A 19653-nucleotide genomic window follows, 5' to 3' on the forward strand; every position below is an offset into this window, starting at 1 on the left:
ATTCGATGGATCCGACTGCACGCACGAAAAAACATGACTCATGCGGCGTTACCTCGCTATGAGGCGTTCCATTTAAGACTTGAGGTGCAAGCGAGAGCGCGCAACGAGCGACAAAGAGGCACAATCGGCCTTCACTTTCAGCAGCGTTCGACATCTGTCTCTCTCCAACTTGAGTGAGCGATGCATCCGCGTGGACAGCTGCTATACAATAATACATTTACATGTTTTCGTCAAGTATGAAGTTCAGTGAAAAGTGAATGTGGTGTCAATTGTTTATAGCAACGATAATTGCGATAATTGAAAAATGAAACCATTCCATCAGTATTTTCTTATGACGTTGTCACGTTCAACTATTGTTAGTAAACCTACATTTTTTTTTTTATTGCTTAGATGGTTGGACGAGCTTACAGACCACCTGGTGTTAAGTGGTTACTGGAACCCATAGACATCTACGACATAAATGCGCCACGCACCTTGAGACATAAGTTCTAAGGTCTCAGTATAGTTATAACGGCTACCCCACCCTTCAAACCGAAACGCATTACTGGTTCACGGCAGAAATAGGTAGGGTGGTGGTACCTACCCGCGCGGACTCACAAGTGGTCCTACCACCAGTAAAACGATGAATGTGTGTAGGGACCACAAATGCCCCCATAGCAACTAATAATTATATTATGTATGTGTTAGCGATAATTACATTGCAGTGATGCTACGTCAGTCTCGGGATTGTCGGGCTGTCGATAGCACGTTAGGTTGTAATCCCAATATACGTTAGTCACTTAACTGAACACGTGTCTTATTAATCCTTGCCCGATATAGAGACTCAACATGTGTATGAAATGAGATTGCCATGGCCTTTATGAACAGAATACTTAGGTACGATTGGTGAAAACTCGATCATGGTCACTCACACGCTAACCATTCCTTAGACATAATGCTGAACCTTTGAATGGTCTATAACGGCTGTCTTATCTTTTTTAACGGGAATGAATGCTTCGCGGTAGAAATATGCAGGATAGTGGTACCCATTCGTGCAGGAGTACAATGCGCCCCATCTATATATTTAAAAATGGATTGCTGTTCGTTAGTCCCGCTAAAACTCTTTTTTATTTTTATTGCTTAGATGAGTGGACGAGCTCACAGACCACCTGATGTTAAGTGGTTACTGGAACCCATAGACATCTACGACATAAATGCGCCACGCACCTTGAGATATAAGTTCTAAGGTCTCAGTAGAGTTACAACGGCTGCCCCATCCTTCAAACCGAAACGCATTACTGCTTTACGGCTGAAATAGGCAGGGAGGTAGTACCTACCCGTGCGGACTCACACGAGGTCCTACCACTAGTAATTCCACCAGTAATTCGAGAACGACTGGACCGATTTGGCTAATTTTGGTCTTGAATTATTTATCGAAGTCCAGGGAAGGTTTAAAAGGTAGATAAAAATGAAAATTCTCGGAATTAAATAAAGTTTAGGTCTTTTATTTATCGATTGAGGCACTACGAAGTCTGCCAGGTCAGCTAGTCACCAATAAATACACCTTGCCTATTTCTGCCGTCAAGCAGTAATGCATTTCGGTTTGAAGGGGGGAAAGAAGCCGTTGTACTGTAAAAACTGAGACCTTAGAACTCATGTCTCAAGGTGAGTGGCGGCACTTAAGTTGCAGATGTCTTTGGGTTTTTAACCACTTAAAATCAGGTGGGCCGTGAGCTCGTCCACCCATTTAAGCACAAAAAAATCGCTTCTGCTCATCCCCCGATGAATTCCTTGTCGCCTTTTACGACACCCGGGATAAGAGATGAGGTGATGATATTTTATAACTTGCATCACTAAGTGTGAATCGGAAATGTGTCAAGTGTGTTATGAAGCTACCAAAAATACACTAATTTAAACAGTATTCCGGACGATAGTATTCTAATAATACTTTTACATCAGTTTACTCACGGAACTAATGGAAAAATGTACGTTGTCTTGCTCAAGAGATGATCTAAACAAGCATTCGTTCGCCTGTCATCACGATACAACGTATTGTGAAATAAAAATAGTATATTTATTCTAGAGAGAGAGAGAGAGAGAGAGAGAGCGAGAGAGAGAACAAACTTTATTGCACACCAAAACACATAAAATCAGAAAACAGTCAACAAGCAGATACGTTTGTGGAATAGGCGGTCTTATCGCTAAAAGCGATCTCTTCCAGACAACCGTTTATTTTTTTTATTTTTTTATTCAAAAGAGGCTTATTGAGAGTATTAAGCGGTAGACAGCGGCTTGGCTCTGCCCTTGGTATTACTGAAGTCCATGGGCGACAGTAACCACTCACCATCAGATGGGTCGTATCCTCGTCTGCCTACAAGGGCAATTAAAAAAAACTCGAAATTCTGGACAGATAAAGGTACAGCAGGTATATTGCGGTGTACTATTAACAACACATTATTAAAGAAAATATATACATACAATAAATATATATATACCGTTCTAGCACATTGATGTGGCTTCAGATTTATCACGAACGTGGATGGGAACGTGATCCAGTAGCAACGAATATTGCGACAAAATTGCAATACGTGGAGCCCTAGACTTTGTTCTGTTAAAATATAATTATTTCCATTACTCACCGTGCAACTGTTATCAATATCGGCACATAAAACATTGTGTCGTCGTGGCCTAAAGGATTAGACGTCCGGTGCATTCGTGTTGAGCGATGCACCGGTGTTCGAATCCCGCAGGCGGGTACCAATTTTTCTAATGAAATACGTACTCAGCAAATGTTCACGATTGACTTCCACGGTGAAGGAATAACATCGTGTAATCAAAATCAAACCCGCAAAATTTTTAATTCGCGAAATTACTGGTGGTAGGACCTGAGTCCGCACGGCTAGATACCACCACCATGCCTATTTCTGCCGTGAATTAATAATGCGTTTCGGTCTGAAGGGCGGGGCAGCCGTTGTAACTATACTTGAGACCTTAGAACTTATATCTCAAGGTGGGTGGCGCATTTACGTTGTAGATATCTATGGGCTCCAGTAACCACTTAACACCAGGTGGGCTGTGAGCTCGTCCACCCATCTAAGCAATAAAAAATACAAAATTCGATGCTACGCTGGTGTTGAAATCATTCCTTCGGGCAAACGTCTGACATATGAACCTCGATTTGTTGGAAATAGCGAATGAATTGTTTCGGTAATCAGTGCGTAACTCAAAAACCGCGGCATCAATCAACGCTGTAGATATTATTAAGCTCTATGGATTTTATGAGATCGTTTTAGTTTCTGTTTGTATTTTGAGTGAGTATTGATCGGTTGACGACATTAGAAAAGTTGCTGGACCACACTGGATTTATGTGGCCAGAGACAAAACAAAATGGCAATCTTTGGAGGAGTCCCTTACCTGAGAGGGGTTCAGGCATATAACTTAATTATACTTTAAAAAAAAGGGTGCGTGTACTTACGTACGCGCGTAAGAAGTTATACTTTATTTATATTTTTTATTTCTTATTTTTAATTTAAATTTTAATCAATTTGAAAAAAATCGATTAAACAACATCCTCAAACACGCACATTGGACATCCCTTTCTTGACATCGTATAAATTCGGTAATTCTCGGTACGGTTCGGAAAGTTCACCTGCGGCTATATTTAGACTCGCCAAGTTACGTCGGTCGTATTGTAATGAGCGATTTAGTGGGCAACTTCATTCTGTTAATTTTGTGTCACGGTGCGCGCGCATCGTAAAATTTCACTCTCATCAATCTTTCATAACGCGCCTAAAGAAGTATAACTTCAAAAAAATGTAATTGCATGGAATAAAGAGCTTTTTTTATTATTGACAGGTTGAGGTAAAAAGTTGTTTGATGGAGAGCACAAAGAGTACCGAGAGATCCTCTGAAGTCGAAACCGGAGTTTTTGCTGACGTAGCGCGCTAGGAAAGAAATATTGGTTTACAAATCTAAGTGTAAATACTATTTATTTTAATAACTTCGAATCTCGTGTTTATTTACGATGGAATCGAAGGTAGTTGATACCTTCAGCGCGTTTCCTCGAGAGGTTCTTGACCCCGTCACTTCAACTTAAGCTTCAACTTAAACGGCCGTCTGGTGTAGTGGTAAGTGACATGGTCACTACACAAGGGGGTTGCGGGTTCGAATACCGCCAAGAGAAGATATTTGTATGATAAATATAAACGTCTTTTCCAGGGTATTCAGCACAATATTAGCTTATAATTTCATCTGTTTCACTTAGGTATTCTATTGTCTTATATCTTATATTGACAAAAAAGAACGCGAGATTATAATTGGGACCGAATCACGTCACGGACATCCGGCCTCAAATTAGGATTTCCTGTGTTATGTACTAGAGACTGACATACATACTTATATACGTTTAAATATATAGATATGTCGGAGACTGTCATTAATTTGGTAGCTAAACGAAACGCAGCACGATTCCCGAGAGATGGCAGCACGATTGCGGTATCGTCGGAGCTCGGCTAACTTCGTGCTACGACAGAGCCTAGCCGATGGAGGCGCGTAGACGCCATCACACTTACCAACCAGTCTTCTTGAAGAGCGGTGTCTCCGTCCTAAGAACTGTCATCCGTTTTCGTTAGCTAACGTCAAAAGAAGATTGCTAAATCGTTCTAAGACAACAAACCTGATTGGTGTACTCAATATTTCTCTTAGCTCGATCACCCTATTCGCCCATATGATATCTGACGATGGTGTTAATAACTGTGGCTTCTCCGACATATATCTATGAAAATGTTAAGACACTGGCAGCACTGAGTATATCAGATGAATATTAGAAATCACGCCGCTTGGTGATATTACATAACAATGTTTGGTAAACCAAGGAGGACTGATCTTACACCGGGCGGGTGAAATTGCTGGGTAGATCGACAGTCTGAACTTGTATATGTGCGAGCTTATCTTGAAAATTTCGTTACCGAGATTCAAGCATCTGTCAAATATCTTGTGTTGTATGATGGCTACCTCGATCACCCGATCGATGGTGTTAATAATTGTGGTTTCTCAGACATATAGATAATACACACCCACACAAAGAGAAAACAGACCCGTGTCGTCAAAGAATGCTTCCCTGATGTGGGAATCGAACCCACGACCCTCAGCGCAACATTCACGGCGCTATCTACTGCACCACTAATTCAGTCAAAAGAATAATTAAGAGATTAAACCTCAGAAGTGGGTTTAATTGTGTTTATGATTCGCTAAAACCGAAGAAAATTCCTATTAAGATCTTTAAGATTATTAACTACATATTAGTTACCTAATAACACACATAAGTAATGTTAACATTGTTACACAATTAACATTGTAAATCGAACACCAGTAACATTGTTACAGGTGGTAGGACCTCTTGTGAGTCCGGACGGGTAGGTACCACCGCCTTGCCTATTTCTGCCGTAACGCAGTAATGCGTTTCGGTTTGAAGGGTGGAGCAGCCGCTGTAACTATACTGAGACCTTAGAACTTATATCTCAAGGTGGGTAGCGCATTTACGTTGTAGATGTCTACGAGCTCCAGTAACCACTTAACATCAGGTGGGCTGTGAGCTCGTCCACCAATCTAAGCAATAAAAAAAAAAGAATTTAAATGATTGATTGAACTTGACTTGTACATCAGTCGGAATTACGTTCACAACTGAACCTTCTATTGAACTTCACATCCGATTGGCATAATTCAGTTATTGAAAATTCCTGTGGAGACCAATCGAAAGAATATTGAAGAACTCTACCGGACGAAAATCTAATATTCGACTCTAAACCAAACGCTATACGAACGAGAATCATTTAAATATTTTTTGCAGAATTGAACTCTGAATAAACTGAAGGGAAGTTGAGCTTTTGTACTGAAGACTAAGCTCTTTTGTGTTCTATAATGATTCGAGATCCCATTTCTACTGAATTATCTGGTCAGAAATATTCTTTAGTGGCTGCATCGTCTATTAAAGAAACTACATTATTTTCTAAAGTATGATTTTGTTTAACTCACAAACGCTAAAATTACCATATTATTACGTGAATTACTCGTAGTTTTCATTTTTGTTACGTGAAGCTATTGGTTTATCGCGGAAATTGCTCATTGTCACGTCTTAGGATATTGTCTATATATTAATACGTGAAGGAAAAACTTTGTATCCCTTTTTACGAAAATTGCGCGGACGCAGGAGTATGAAATTTCCCACACTTATGGAGAATATAGAGAAGGAGTGCCGAATGCTAATATTTTTTTTAATTGTGCCTAAAAAATACATTAAATCAATAAAAAAAAAATTATACACATTACCATGTATTTGACGCACACACGCATGCATAATATTTATTTATTGTCAAACTTATGTTCTTGACGTCTGTGGTCAAATTGAGAATAGATTAAATATTGTTTGTCTTTATTAATATTTTTCTATAGTGTAGCCTTGGCGAAATTTGTAATTATAGAAGTAAAATAGTCTTTGAAAATAGAATAATGATAGTGTACGAACTTATAATTTCAATTAATTATAGTCGAATTTCGATTACCGGGCGACCATAATATTTAAAAATCGTAGTACATAATGTTTCAGTTTAAAATTAACTTAGTCATTTATCGAGGTTTTTATGTTAAGCAATTAACGAACTCCAGAGACGCAGTTAGGTGATGAAATATTTTTGTCCAAAAAAATTCCTTAAAATTGTTATAAATTGCAAATACTTATTTACTGCACGGGCCATTATTTTGACATTGTTAATGTCGCGCCCTTTTATAAACGAGACGAGTGAAATAGGATTATATATTTTCTCCCTAGTAATGGTTCGCTGTCAACTAAACTCGTAAATGAGATAAGCTCACCTTTGTACGATGCGATATTCTTTTAAATATGCACATCGTAAAGTACGATAAAATATTCATCGCATTAGAACAAATATAAATGGGCATTTTTTTTTTCAAATTGTTATTAAATATCTTATATTAATTAATAAATATTAGTTTAAAAAACTAACAAAATACGCTTTTATAGCAAATCCAACTGAAAAATTGAAAATAAATTTTAATTAATTAATTTGATTAAAAAATAGTGTAAGAAAAAATGATTGTATTGTAAAAAAGTGTGGGGTGCTTTTCAGGATATTATCAAAATAAGCCTTCTACTCATTTTTGTTCATAAAATATTTACCATGCACCTCACGCTTTTTTACAATAAAATCATTTTTTCTTACACTATTATTAATTCAAATTTTTTAAAATTTATTTTCTATTTTTTAGTAGATTTTTTTATAAAAGCGTATTTTGTTCGTTTTTTTAAACTATTATTTATTTTTAATTTTTTAATTGAATTTCAATTTTTTCAATATATTTTTTTATATTGAATTGTCATCGGTCCTTAATAAGTGCACCAAATTTCGAGTTAATCCGACGTTTTAAAGGGGTTCAAAATCATGTTCAAAGATTCCGTTACATACTAACATACATACGTCTGAAGCGAATAAAAGCGTATTAAAATACGTTATATCGATGAATGTGCTTCTGCCCTGTCTGGACTTGAACGATTATCGGAATCCATGGTCTCAATCTTTGAATCCTATTGTGTAACTATCTATCTAACTAAGTATCAATGCTGCCTCTCACAGAAGATGTAGCAGCAGGAGTCCTAATCTGCCCAAGCGTCTACTAGAACTCGTTTCTTGAACTATCCAATTTCTTAATTTAGCGTACCTTCATCAGAAGAAAGAATCCACGATGCATTCGAAAATTCTGTTGAAAAGTTTGTTTATACATTACAAATTTATATTACAGACAAACAGACACGTAAACATATTTAACGGTAGCAAACATACCACGCCAAGCAGTACATGTAAATGAAACGCATACAAGTAAATAAAGCGGGTTGTTTCAGTAAACCTTTAATAGGTTTAACGCACGAATCATACGAACCTAAGGAAATGAAGACAATTTTTTTTTAAGCTGTGGCATTGATTTTATCGCGGGCTTTGAGCGCGGCGACCGAATCAAGAAATTCCGTAACGAAAATAAAACCTAACACTCCTACTGCACCTACCATGTGGCGTTCAACACATTGACACGTTGCGCTTGTGTAGTTTTAGTGAATAAGCGCGCGGCGTGACGTCACACTGCATGCGCATCATGAAAAGTCTGCCCATCTCTCTCTCGCGCGGTCTAGCTTATGAGTGTGAAGGGGACAGTTAATGTTTTGATAATGTTTATAAATATAGTGTGGTCTTATTTTATTATTGTTATATTATTAAATTATTATTGTCAAAATTATAATTGCATAAGTTGATAAAAAATGCTATGCAATAGCTTTACCACGGCAGTCCCCGAGTGCCATACGTTTTTTTTATACCTGTTTCATCGTGACGAATTTGTTTTACTTTTTTTTCCTATTTATGCTGATAGCCTTGAGAGGTTATATCAGCGTTACCCTGCGGTGTAGGTGAGCTCTCGGGGCTCAAACCGGAGGTGTTGCTAAAACTGGCCTTAGGAAGAGCAGTGCTTCGCAGAATCTACCACCGGATCGAAAACGCGACCCACTGGGAAGATCCGGCAAGAAACTCAGTGGGCTGTGTCTATGGGTTAATTTACTCGTCGAGTCCTTCCTCGCAAGCGACGGGTTCGGCGAGGAAGTTTTACTGATGATGGGGCGTATTGTGAGCGTCCATGGGTGGTTACAATCATTCTGTTTTTTCTGCAATCACGCGTTCCGGTTTAAGGAGTAGAATAATCATTATTCAATCTAATTAATCCTTGGACTCCATGTCCCAAAATGCATGACGGTAATAATACGTTTTGTTATCTATTCGGATCCGATGATAACATAATACCAGGTGCGCTGTGAGCTTGTCCACTCTAATAGATCAGCCAGCACAAAATAAGATAAGCAATGTTTCCACATTAAGACTTAACACTAGCTGAACCTCCTCCTCGCATCGTTTCCTCACTGCTGAGGGTCGTGACCATTATATGTCGACAGGCTTTTGCTCCTTGTAATGTCCCGCCAGCGCCTCCGATCATTGGCCGCATGAAGGGCGTCGTGGAATGGGATCTCTAGTGTGGTGTGGATTTGGTCGAACCACCTGGTCGGTATAGCTGAACCATGTTTCCCAAATAATGACCCAAAAATAGCCCAAGTTCACATTTTACGTACCACGAATTCTATGTAACAAGCTTTTTAATGTGTAGATTCGGTCACAAGACGTGTAAATATTATCGCCAATAAAACCGTATCGTCGGTTGGTTTTATGCTCTGTTTAATCTGTATCGTTTTTATTACGTCTACTGTTTACCTTCATTATTGGATTTAAGGTTAATTAGAAATACGCGAACGACTTGCCTTCGTCTTGTTAACTATAAAGCACTTTTGTTTTGTTTTTTTGCTACTTAAAAAAGGCAAGACAAAATCTTTTCTCGTTTGCTATATTCTACTAAATATAATATGGGCTATATTTTTATATTGTTCGATCCAGCTAGCTATGGAAGATGAACTAGGGGAAAGATTAGGTAGGTATATGGATTAAAAAAATACACAAATGATTTAGTTGGAGCATCAGTAAGGGTGGGTAGGTAAATGGATTAAAAATTCGATAAATGATTCAGTTGGAGGATCAGTAAGTTTCAGTAGATAAATGGATTAAAATTTTGATAAATGTTTTAGTTAGAGCATCAGTAAGGTTTAGTAGGTAAATGGATAAAAAATTAGACAAATGATTGAGTTGGAGCATCAGTAAGGCTAGGTACCGATTTTGAAACATTCTTTATTGGTGCTCTTATCTTAGCGCGACTTTATATATCCTATCCTGCCCCAATAAATGGGCTATCTAACACTGAAAATATTTCAGATCCGACCAGTAGTTCCTGAGATTAGCGCGTTCAAACAAACCAACTCTTCAGCTTTATAATATTAGTATAGATTGGTTTGAAGTTGATGGAAAGTGTTAAGTCGAGTTTGTCGGTGTTGAAGCTTTTGTTCTTATGCAACCGCATTATCAGAGCTTAGTTCGTCCGTAGCATCTAGAATCACGGGTATAGCTTACTTTCCTCCTCCTCGCGTCGTTTTCCTCATTACTGAGGGTCGTGATTCCCCCGCTGCATCAGTTTCTCCCGTACGATTTCCCTCCATCTGCTGCGATCCTTAGCTTCATAAAGGGCATTAGCTTAGCATAGCTTACTTTAAGAGATCGTTTATGCTCTGCACGATCAAGCTCTGAAATAAAATTAACTCCAAATCGGTGTGTTTGACATGTTGTTTTTTCCAACCAAATTCAAAGAGCGATTTCAGCAGTAGAGAGCTGCTTGGCTGTTCTTTTGGCATTACCAATGTCTATAAACGATAACGATCACTCAATTCCATCATCATGCACACCTTCATGCGTGATGAAAAAAAAAACAGATCTTGTATATACTTTATTTACCCTGAAACTATTTGTAACACGATTCAATAGGTTCATTTTTTTATTGCTTAGATGGGTGGACGAGCTCACAGCCCACCTGGTTGGTTACTGGAGCCCATAGACTTCTACGACGAAAATGCGCCACCCAGCTTGAGATATAAGTTCTAAGGTCTCAAGTATAGTTACAACGGCTGCCCCGCCCTTCAAACCGAAACGCATTACTGCTTCACGGCAGAAATAGGCAAGGTGTATTTATTGGTGACTAGCTGACCTGGCAGACTTCGTAGTGCCTCAATCGATAAATAAAAGACCTAAACTTTATTTAACTCCGAGAATTTTCATATTTATCTACCTTTTAAACCTTCCCTGGACTTCGATAAATAATTCAAGACCAAAATTAGCCAAATCGGTCCAGTCGTTCTCGAATTACTGGTGGAATTACTAGTGGTAGGACCTCTTATGAGTGAGTACCTAGCCGTGCGGACTCACAAGAGGTCCGACCACCAGTAATTACACAAATTATAATTTTGCAGGTTTGATTTTTATTACACAATGTTATTCCTTCACCGTGAAAATCAATCGTGAACATTTTTTGAGTACCTACGTATTTCATTAGAAAAGTTGGTACCCACCTGGGATTCGAACACCGGTGTATCGCTCAACACGAATGCACCGGACGTCTTATCCTTTAGGCCACGACAATTTCTTCGTACAGTTCAGATGCGGCTATGATCTCAGTCGTAATTTTCTGCGTTTATTTTGCAAATAAATTCTGTCTCGGATTAGTCGCCAGCTCACGTCATAGTTGTTCCTAAAGATGGCTGCCATTTAAATTGCGAATCCGCTTCACCGAGTATTTAATGTATAATTCATAAGGGGAACAAATGTTCGGACATAACACGGGTACGTTATGTCAAGAAGCAAATTTCTTTTGATGATCTTAAACGTAAATGCCATGCTATGTTTTAATTTAAAAAGAATAATATGGATATGGATGGATGGATAGTAAGACATTTTGTGTACTTGGATAGTGTAACGAGTATATAGAGGTAACGGCAGGCAGTGAAACTACAAAAAAAAATTTATGAAGACCTTTTTTTAATTATTTTATTGATTAGTGGACGAGATCACGACCTACCAGGTGTTAAGTTGTTACTGGAACCCATAGACATTGACAACGTAAATGCCGCTACCCATCTTGAGATATGAGTTCTATCCGACTTTGGAGCTGTCCTTTATTATAACATAACATATGAAGACGATAGATTCCGCATGTTAGTTTTATTATTTATATTTAATTTTACGTTGTGATATTTACGACTATATGTAAGGAAGAAGCAGTCAAAAACAGCTTTTGATAATGGAAATGGTTTTACGACGTCAACAATGATTAGATGGCGGGTTTTATTAATTATCTTCGAAGGTTTTTTTAAATGATTCTACAAATTTTTAAACTTCAAAATCTTAATATACCTTATATGAATACACCTTGGGCCTGATGATTTTAATCAAATCAACACAAGCTTGTATTAATGTAAAATAATTGGGACCGCGCCGAAATCACGTCCCAATGTATATTGTAAGCGAAATTTAAACGAGAAAAACACTTAAGTAAAATTTTACGCATATTTCATTCCGCAAGAACGTAAGTAAATTAGAGCTGTTTGTTGCTGACGCAAAAACTCAAGCTGAGCCTTCATTGTACAAAATACTGTATATTTTTCTTTCAATTCTGTAAATTTTATTCAGTGTTTCCCACAGACACAGCCCACTGAGTTACTCGCCGGATCTTCACAGTGGGTCGCGTTTCCGATCCGGTGGTAGATTCTGCGAAGCACTGCTCTTGCTAGGGCCAGTGTAAGCGTCACTCCGGTTTGAGCCCCGTGAGCTTACCTACTAGTTAAGGTTACGCTGAAATAGCCTCTCAAGAGTATCAGCTTAGGTAGGAAAAAAATATAAGTATTTATTTATTGTACTCTGTAGGGTGGGATTGGTTGGACATGTGTCACCTGTTGATCTAGCACCTGGTGGTATTAGGCAAGGTCCCACCCAGGTCGCGTGGCAGATCTCCCTAAAGGTAGACTAACCAAGCCACGGCTGCAATAGAATTGCCTACACGTAAGTACCAGACGTGTAACCAAAAGGGAGAAGTGGCACCGGGTTGTCAAACTCGTTACTGAACGGTGGTTTACTGGTGGTAGGACCTCTTGTGAGTCCGCACGGGTAGGTACCACCACCCTGCCTATTTCTGCCGTGAAGCAGTAATGCTTTTCGGTTTGAAGGGTGGGGCAGCCATTGTAACTATACTGAGACCTTTGAACTCTTATTTCAAGGTGGGAGGCGCATTTACGTTGTAGATGTCTATGGGCTCCAGTAACCACTTACCACCAGGTGGGCTGTGAGCTCGTCCACCCATCTAAGATATAAAAAAAATCTCTACAAGTTCTTTCTATACTTATTTTATTCAATAGAGGCAGGGATCAGAAGAATAATGTTAGATCGATAAAGATAGAGGTATAGAAATGAGAAAAAAACCTGAACACGTTTGGCGAGATAGAACGAGACATAAAAATATTTCATCATGAACTAGCCTTGTGATTTTTGCACATAAAATAACTTTACAGCCCCCGAAACCCACAGATTGAGGTCTGTGGCAGTAAAAGTTATAAATCAGACCGTCTCAACAATTCCCACGAGGGTTCATTCCTGCTAGGGTGACCATCAATCTAAGCTAATTTATAAAGAAACACGTTATCTCCTATTACCAAGAAATTCGATTGGTGGTAAAGTACTATAACTATATATTGGTGAAGATTTGTAGAAAGATCTATAAAAAATGTGTGACAAATATGTATTATAATTCATATAGCATCTCGTATTGGGTATGTAGCTCGCAAATATTTATTTCATTTTATCTTAAATAACATTAATTTCTTTTAAATAACTAATAATTACTTATGGAGAAAAAGTTATATAATATTTATCAAGCAATGGAATATTCAAGTTTTGTGAACTCGCAATTCAAATATTATCGGTGGTCGCCCATGCGACACGAGACTTCGCCGCCGCGTTTTGGTTAAATTTTAATTGTTACACTGCAGTGCATAAAGCATGTGTAATTTTGGATTGGTATTTTGATATGCTACCTTAGAAAATACTAGCTACTGGGTCGTTTTCAATTTTGCGGCCAAAAAAGTAACGATTTCATGATTTTAAACTTACTCTAATTTTCCATTTTTTGTTTTGTTTTTAGGCATGTTCTGAAAAAAAAATGCTTCATCACAGAGTATTAAGCGGTAGGTAGCAGCTTGGCTCTGCCCCTGGCATTGCTGAAGTCTATGGGCGACGGTAACCACTCAACATCAGGTGGGCCGTATGCTCGTCTGCCTACAAGGGCAATAAAAAAAAATCACAATGAAGTCAATCACTCATTTATTGATAATATTATTGATGTTCATTAATATTTTTCATTTTACACATTTGATAACGCCAACACGGATGACAACGGACAGACGGAATAGTCACTTTTTTAAAGTTTAGAAATCGTACTTCTTTTGTTTTTAATAATGTTCTAATATCCAGTTAGTTTTCCTTCATTATTGCATTATATACTAATTGGATTTGCCGAATTTCAAACCGCATTACTGGAAAAATAGCAAACAAGTTAGAATTTGAATTTCGAACCAGTGATACGAATGAGATTTGGGGTAGTTATTAATGTAGGTATAAGTCCAAATTTAGCAGTATTTACGAATATATAGTTATAGTTATAGGACCACGTGCCTGTTGTCATGACAACAAATTTACTGTACTTATACTAACGGTAACATTAAGGATATGAGAATTAAATTAAATAACTCACTTTTGGCCCCAAATTTTAAAACGACCCTACTAGAGAAGTGTCGTAACCGTCATACTAAGTGTAAAGGTATAAAGGTGTAAAGGTGGTGTAGTGGTAAGTGACATGGTCACTACATAAGGGGGTCGCGGGTTCGAATCCCGCCAAGGGAAGATATTTGTATGATAAATATAAATGTCTTTTCCAGGGTTATGGATGTATATTAAATATATGTATATATGTATGTGTATAATAAAAATATTACATTTATATCCGTTATCTGGTACCTGTAACACAAGTTCTTTACGAACTTATCACGGGACCAGTTAACGTGGCGTGATTGTTAGAAAAAAAAAAAAGTTTTGTATGTAAGGATATGTAAAAAAAATGTCTGTTTTATACGATTACATCCAAAATGAAGCTAAATGTTTTCAGTTTTTCTGTATGAATTTGAATTTCCTTCTCCACTTTAACTTTTACTAGACGGTGACCGAGCTTTGCTCGTTTTTTTTGTTTGATAACGCCATCTTGTTGTGTCTTTAAAGCAGTTAGTTGCTCTCAATTAAGAAAAATATTATTATTATTCGCCAATAGATGTCGAGAAGAGTCATAAAGTTCATTATCGATAAAGCGAACAAAACAACATTTTCTGAAAATAAATCGTATCTAGATCGATTTATCGCCCCCGAAATCCCCAGTATACTAAATTTTATGAAAATCGTTGGAGTCGTTTCCGAGATTCAGATTATATATATATATATATATACAAGAATTACTCGTTTAAAGGTATAAGATGAACACACAAACACGTCATGTTCGAACACAAACAGATTGGAGTTAATGAATAATTGTTACATTCCAAGTCTAATTATTGCAGAATCAGTTTTAAGTTAAATCTATTATAATTATTTAATCCTTCAATCTAATGTAGCTTTAAATTAGAATACCTTGAAGTTTTAATTAAAGTACTCATTAAAATTTTGAACTTTAAGTTTTGATCAGAACTTTAAAAGTTTGCCACTTCATAAATTCTCAATTTTAACTTTCTTATTAATCTTATAATAGTCTACGTGGAGTTTTTCTGTCGAATAATTCTTTGAATTTAAAAAAATGTATTAAGTTTCATAAAGTTTTTTGTAATAGCTTGCAACATTGGATTATTAATTGTTTTTTCATCGAATTTAAGATTTTTTACAGAATCTACATGGTGTTTGTATTACGTGGTTTGAATTCTGTGGTCCATGGTATTTCATTTATGATGTTTAGACATAGTACCCGAATTTTTTTGTCACAAAATAAAAAAAAACACAGTGTTGTTTATTTTTTGTTTCCTAGATAGGTGGACGAGCTCACGGTGCACCTGGTGTTAAGTGGTTACCACAGCCCATAGACATACACAACGTAAATGCCGTCACCCACCTTGAGATATAATGGCTGCCCCACCCTTCAAACCGAAACGCATTACTGCTTCACGGCAGAAATAGGCAGGGTCCTACCACCAGTAATTATGCAAATAATAATTTTGCGGGTTTGATTTTTATTAGATTATGTTATTCCTTCACAGTGGAAGTCAATTGTACCTATATATCTTTGTTAAGTCATTACAAAAATTGGTACCTTGCTTGCGGGATTCGAACACCGATGCATCGCTCGATACGAACGCACCGGACGTCTTATCCATTAGGCCACGACGACTTCAAATGCACATTAATGTCCGGTTTACTTCTATGTCGCCACGTAGACATTTTTTTTTATAAGCATCCCTAAGCTACTAGTCCGTGGACGTATTTATTTCTACACGTACGTCGGCACGAGAGCAATACCAATATTAAAAGAAGAAAATAATTCTAAGAGGGTCCACGAAAAACGTTGTTACACCACCAGACCCCGATACAGAAAATGGGCTCTGTCTAAATAAATTTAGAATTTACGTCACCCGAACAAGCCAGCTCCACTTAGGACCTTTTCGATTTACGACGCGAAACCGAAATTATGGCCGTTATGTTGGTACGAGGTTTTTGTTCTTTTTGTAAACGAATTGTGCAGTGTGCCAAATTTCGAAATTCGAAAATATAGGGAATGAGGCGTTCGCTCCTGGCTTTTTCACTTTTCATTATTATTAAAAAAAAATTAATTGTATTTTTGGAATGAAGTTCCTTACGGCAGGCTTGGAGGAGATAGGGATTTTGCTGCGCGATCGAACTGAAAAAAATGTGATAGTAAAAACCGTAAGAAAAAGTCCGTGGAATAAGGCCTTGTTTTCTGCACAGCGATATTTCAGAGCGCGATTTTTTTCTCGTAATTCTTTTTTTTTTTTATACATGGAACTTCGTTCCTATCCGGTGTCCCACGACACTACACATCTTTTTTTGACTTGTTTTTTCATTTATTGTAACTTTTTTTACTTATTTAAAAAAATATATTGTAAATATTTTTACTTATTTAAAAAAAAACAAATTGAGAAAAAACAATAAAAAAAGCCCGCTGAGTTTGTTTCGCCGGTTCTTCTCAGGACTGTAGCTTTTTTTGGAACCGGTGGCAGAGTTAACATTGTTATTTATATTTTGACATTCAACAAGTGCGTTATACTGACATCTAAGTTGAAATAAATGATTTTGAATTTGAATTTGAATTTGAATTTGAATATAATATGTCGGGTTAAGACTCAGACATCAGGAATGTAACCGAGATATAGCACATAGGAATTTATTACTAATAAATGAGGCTGTCAACGCTAAAACGGTCTAACCCACAATTTTTCATAATCATGCTTATATTATGTATATTGCAATTTATTTAAATTATAATAAATTTTGGTGCAAAACCGGCCTATCCATAGTTTCACCCATAGATGACGGATGACTTTGTAAAAATTAATTTTGCTTGCGCGTATTGCTTTTTTGCTACTCAATTTAAAATCATGAAAACTTAAACCTCATTGCTCCGTAATAACTATGGTAAGCTTAGGCCATTTTTGCGTTGACGGCCTCAAATGATCATTGATCTTAACCCAGTAATTTAAATTAACTACAAAAGTGGAGATTGATCTAATTAAATGACAATCGTGAGTGATCGTGAGTCTTACTTTGTTGGGTGGACGAGCTCACAGCCCACCTGGTTTTAAGTGGTTACTGGAGCCCATAGACATCTACAACGTAAATGCGCCACACGCCTTGAGATATAAGTTCTAAGATCTCAGTATAGTTACAACGGCTGCCCTACCCTTCAAACTCATTACTGCTTCACGGCAGAAATAGGCAGGGCGGTGGTACCTACCCGCGCGGACTCACAAGAGGTCCTACCACCAGTATAATTATAGTCCATAGTCAATTTCAGCTACATTGAGACCACTAGTTAGCATAAAAGCCTATCTTAAAATAAGTGAATATGACTTCAAAGCCATATTTATTCATACTACGGTTCATCGGCGGATCCAGGAGGGGTCATGGGGGTCATGACCCCCCCCCCCCTGAGCTAGTTCCAGGACTTGAACTAACTTGGACTAATTGAGGAACATCATGATTTATTTATTATCTATTGTTATCAAAATTAAATTATAAGTTCTTAACTTGCCCACGACTATGTGACCCCCTCCTGGCGCCAAAGCTGGATCCGCCCTTGCTACGGTTAAATACAACAATACTGTGAGGTTTCCAAAAATAACATTGGGATCTATTGAACGAATCTATAGATTATTTGTATTTGTACAAAGCCATTTGTGTACAATAGATAGAGAAGGTCAAGCGACAGGGAGATTACAAGTTCGAATCTAATATTAATATTATAAAAAAAAAAACTTCATTAAAACAAATTTTACGGTTTAATCTCGCATTTTTTAAATTGTCATTGTTTCCGACGTTTCGGATACTTTACATTTTTCATGATCACGGATGATTAAGGTGTTATAATATATGTCGACATATGAATATTGTACTAGCTGTCGTCTATAACAATAATTATATTAAAACAAATTTTCTTTTCATTTCATTCTTCTTCTTAGTCGAATACTTCATTACTGAGGGTCGTGGTCATGGCCTTGAAACAGTTTGTTTTTTATAATGCACCACCATCTGTTCCTATCTGCAGCTGAGTGCAGAGCATCGTGCACTGTGGTATCAAAGGCTGCACGAATCTGGTCCGTCCAACGGGTTAGGCTCCTGCCTCTTGGTCGCTTGCCCTCGACCTTTCCAGTGACCACCAATTTCTCCAAGTTAGAGAAATAGGCGGGGTGGTGGTACTTACCCGTGTGGACTCACAAGACGTCCTACCACCAGTAAAAGTATCGCGCAGGTTCATGCTTTCAAGTTCAAGCTTGGGTAGCATAAGGCAAAAATGAACTGTGGACCTGTGATGCGTTTATTACATACGTACATACATCAATATGTGTACTGTATTATACATAAATAAGCTTCTGGCATAGCCTAAAGTAATTATAGGCGTGAATAAGTCTTTTTTTTAGAAAACCTTAAAAACGTGTCTCGAACGCGCTACCCTCATTAACACAGTCAAAAAGTCACCGAGAGCTTTCAAAGCTCCAATAATTTAGTACAAATGAAACGAACCGGAACTTTGCGAGTCTCAAGAGTCGCGTGAAAGTACAAGAAAGAAAAGCTTTTTAATGTTGAACTTTAAGACTTTAATTCCGGTTACAAATGACAATGAGGCTTTGATGATTGTTGGAAAGTTTGCTGTCTTATTGATTGTTAAAAGCCTGTTAATATTGTTGACAATGCAACGAGCATGAGGGAAAGGTTGTTTTAGGATTGTACTGGTGATAGGCCGTCTTACACTACAAATTGCAATAGATGGAGATAGATCATAACGGCTGCAGTATCTATATATTAATACGTGACCGACGCAAGGAGGAAGAGGAGGAGGGCTGTGAGCTCACCCAATTATCCTGGCAGCTTCAAAATGGCTTGAGAGGTAGAATATCCCTTATATATCGAGGTTGCGACCTTTTGACTCACAGTGGGTGCTATCATTCAAGTTCTAATATCTTTGAGCTCCACTAACTACTTAATACCAAATGGGTTTTTTATTATTATTAAATTCTTTATTTCAGATTATCATCCATATAAATGTTAGTAACAGTGATTCCTTAAAAATAAGTTATTAAGGACACAGTTGAAGTCGTCGTGGCCTAAAGGATAAGACGTCCGGTGCATTCGTATATGCATTCGTATGCAACGGTGTTCGAATCCCGCAGGCGGGTACCAATTTTTCTAATGAAATACGTACTCAACAATTGTTCACGATTGACTTCCACGGTGAAGGAATAGCATCGTGTAATAAAAATCAAACCCGGAAAATTATAATTTGTGTAATTACTGGTGGTAGGACCTCTTGTGAGTCCGCACGGGTAGGTACCACCACCCCACCTATTTCTGCCGTGCAGCAGTAATGCGT

The 19653-nt window shown here is 37.6% G+C and overlaps 1 protein-coding gene across 1 annotated transcript in view; it reads left to right on the top strand.

The window, feature by feature from the left end:
- LOC114247074 (potassium voltage-gated channel protein Shaw) overlaps positions 1 to 19653 on the top strand; it is a 217318-nt gene that overhangs the window by 21620 nt on the left and 176045 nt on the right. The gene's annotated exons all lie outside the window — the stretch shown is intronic.

This window comes from Bombyx mandarina, chromosome 03 (assembly GCF_030267445.1).
Source record: "Bombyx mandarina strain Sakado chromosome 03, ASM3026744v2".
NCBI classification, from domain to species: domain Eukaryota; kingdom Metazoa; phylum Arthropoda; class Insecta; order Lepidoptera; family Bombycidae; genus Bombyx; species Bombyx mandarina.